Source organism: Trichomycterus rosablanca, unplaced genomic scaffold (genome assembly GCF_030014385.1).
Source record: "Trichomycterus rosablanca isolate fTriRos1 unplaced genomic scaffold, fTriRos1.hap1 scaffold_209, whole genome shotgun sequence".
Classification (NCBI taxonomy): Eukaryota; Metazoa; Chordata; class Actinopteri; order Siluriformes; family Trichomycteridae; genus Trichomycterus; species Trichomycterus rosablanca.
Genome location: NW_026947037.1, coordinates 51,933 through 54,721, shown reverse-complemented (window position 1 = coordinate 54,721; position 2,789 = coordinate 51,933). Strand labels below are relative to the sequence as shown.

Here is a 2,789-nt window from a genome sequence, read left to right as displayed (position 1 = left end):
CAGGATAAAATGAAAACTGTTGAAGAAGAAAAATGCAGAGGGTTAATACTTAGGAGTAAAGTCAAATATGCAGTTGAAGGTGAAAGAAGCACTAAATTCTTTTTTGAATTAGAGAAAAGTAAACAAGCTACAGTACATCCATAATAAAGGAAGTATTAAACTCTAAAGGAGAAAATAAAAAAGGAACAAAGAAAGTGTGATAGATGGCAGAAACCCGGAAGGTACTTTCGACAACGCCACCCCCGGGGGGTATAGGCCCCCGAGGGGAAAAGAGTTTATAATTACAAACGCCCCAAATTGATCACGGTTTCCAAAGTTCACAAGATACCCGCCCAATAGCAAACAAGTCCGTGCAATCAAGACAGAGACAGGGTTCTATTTCTAATCGTATACATATTTATTTACTTTCAAGCGTATTCACAATATATTCTTAAATCTTTTGTTAAAATGGTTACACCCAAACACACACACATATACTCACTTATTTACACACTACTGCGGGTATGGTTAGAGGTAAGCCCACCAGAATAACACGTCAACATACCAAACATACAGAACAAACACCAATACTAGAAAATCAAAATAATAAAAGAAGAAAGGCACGAGAGGGCTTACCAGCAGGAGGACCGTACTTACGGAGTGGGTTGAAAGGACCACACGTGATCTACACTGCACTGTACACCCAAGTGACGCTACACTACCATAAAGGTGAACTCTGGATACCCACCACCACTGGGTTGGCCCCCACTACTGATCGTCCCCAATCCTGCCAAAGAAAAAGAGAAAAGAAAACAGAAAATATGATTAACACTATACAGTACCCGCCGGGAATAGCTGAGCCCACGGGACCAGCAGTAGAGCAATTTACAAAACAGTGACAGCACACACACACGGTAAGCTATACACCCCAAGCAAATATCACATCCCCAAGAGGGCACAGCAAGGCACCATTACCAACCCAGCAAGTCGTGAGGAACAAAGGTGAGGCCCACACAGGCCCTGAAAACCCAACCACTGCCCCACAGAATGTATATAGAAATCAAAAAGAAAATCAACCAAAGAAATCATAACCCAGAAAATAACTAAATAAATCAATCATCAAACGAAAAAATAAAATAAACCAAATCACAAAAACAACATACTCGATAACGAGTGGTTAATACCCACTTACCACCCCACACACCCTCACACATACACTAATTAAAGTTAACCCACACACGCTGCTGTTTGAAATGGCGGCACACGGCCCCTCCCAGTGGGATGCCGCCACAATCCAAAACAAGCAACAGCGTGGAAATATACTATAATAAAAGCACAATGAAAGCAGAACAACAGCCGGAGTGGAGCCCGACGATGCAAAGCTGGTTATAAATCCAATAGAGGAAAGATGAGAGCACCTGGCAGCCTAAAGTCCAATATTAATGTACACCAAACCCGAATACCCAGCTGGTCTCGGAGACAAAAGTCACGAGTATGGATCCAGAACGCGGGGAGAAAGCAAACTGAATAAACCACTGCAAAGCACAGATAGAGCCCAAAGGAGCCACTTCAGAACGCAGGCCACCGAACGGAATTCCCTCCAGAGAGAAACGTGAAAATACCAACCGTTGCCTCCACAAACGGATCGCTCGCGAACGAGCAATAACAGCAAAACCAATCCTGATGGCCAGGCGGAACTGCATGAAACAGCCCGAGCTTGCTCCACTGGTCGTGTCCGCACCGTGAATTTAAAGACTATCGCTAACGCCGAACAACGAGCCAGCGTAATGACGTAACCAACGATGCGACACGGCTGCAGCACACTTAAAGGTACCGGAGCACCACCACAATCTACCCGCCACATCTTTTATCGTCGGCCCGACGATACCACATATACGTCCCCATATCCAAATGGAGGTAACATCAAAAATTTATAGTCGCCCCGCAAGGCAACCGATGCGGGTTGGAATGTTGCCCCGCAGTGGCCCGGGTGGTACGACGTGGCAATTGCTCACCCCGACAAGGGCTGCGACCTGGCGGCCGAATGGCCGACGGGCCCGCAGCCGAGCTACTAAAAGGGACATCCTGACTATTCTGACCCAGCCCCTCGCCTCCCCCTGGAGCACAACCTTGGGGGGCGTAAGGCCCAGCAGGAACATATGGGCCGGTGTTACCTACCGGCTCCCCAAGGAGAACGTCTTCCTCACTAGACAGCTCCCCTGAGTCAGTGGGAGTTGATTCTCCAGGTTGGGTCAACCCCAGGTGATTATCAGGGGCATGAGGCCCCACCAGTCCTTTCAGCATACTGCGATGCACGTGCTTCAGTTTTGTCGGGTCACCGACAGGGGCGATGGTATACACGGCCCCAGCTTCCAAAGGAGCACGCACAACCGTGTGTACCAAGGAGCTCCACCGGTCTTGGATTTTATTTCGACCCCGCACGCTGAAGTCACGTACGTACACCAGCTGTCCTACTTTTAAAGCCGGGCTCCGCACCCGTGCATCATGCTTGTCTTTGCGGTATTCCGCCGTCGCTGCCAGACGTTCCCTAGCCCCATCGAATGCCACTTGAAGCCGAGTCTGATGTTCCTGTATCCAATCACACACTCTCCCCTGAGCCGGCGGCCGAACTCGGCCTAGCAGAAAGTCCACTGGCAGTTGCGGCTCCTGTCCAAACATTAGGAAGTGTGGCGATTCTCCTGTGGACTGATGCGGAGTGGTGTTATAGCAGAATAGTACATGTGGCAAGCAAGTAGCCCAGTCGCGCTTACGAGAGACCGGCAGGGTACGCAGCAGATTGTGCAACGTAC

General features: G+C 48.8%; 1 long non-coding RNA gene across 1 annotated transcript; it reads right to left on the bottom strand.

Annotated features, from left to right (window-relative positions):
- Window positions 1–373: 373 nt before the first annotated feature.
- LOC134306673 (uncharacterized) lies at window positions 374–1,469 on the bottom strand. Its single transcript, XR_010009394.1, has 2 exons — window positions 1,398–1,469; window positions 374–766 (listed from the first exon to the last, which is right to left on the bottom strand). It is a non-coding gene; the product is annotated as an uncharacterized LOC134306673 (long non-coding RNA).
- Window positions 1,470–2,789: the final 1,320 nt, after the last annotated feature.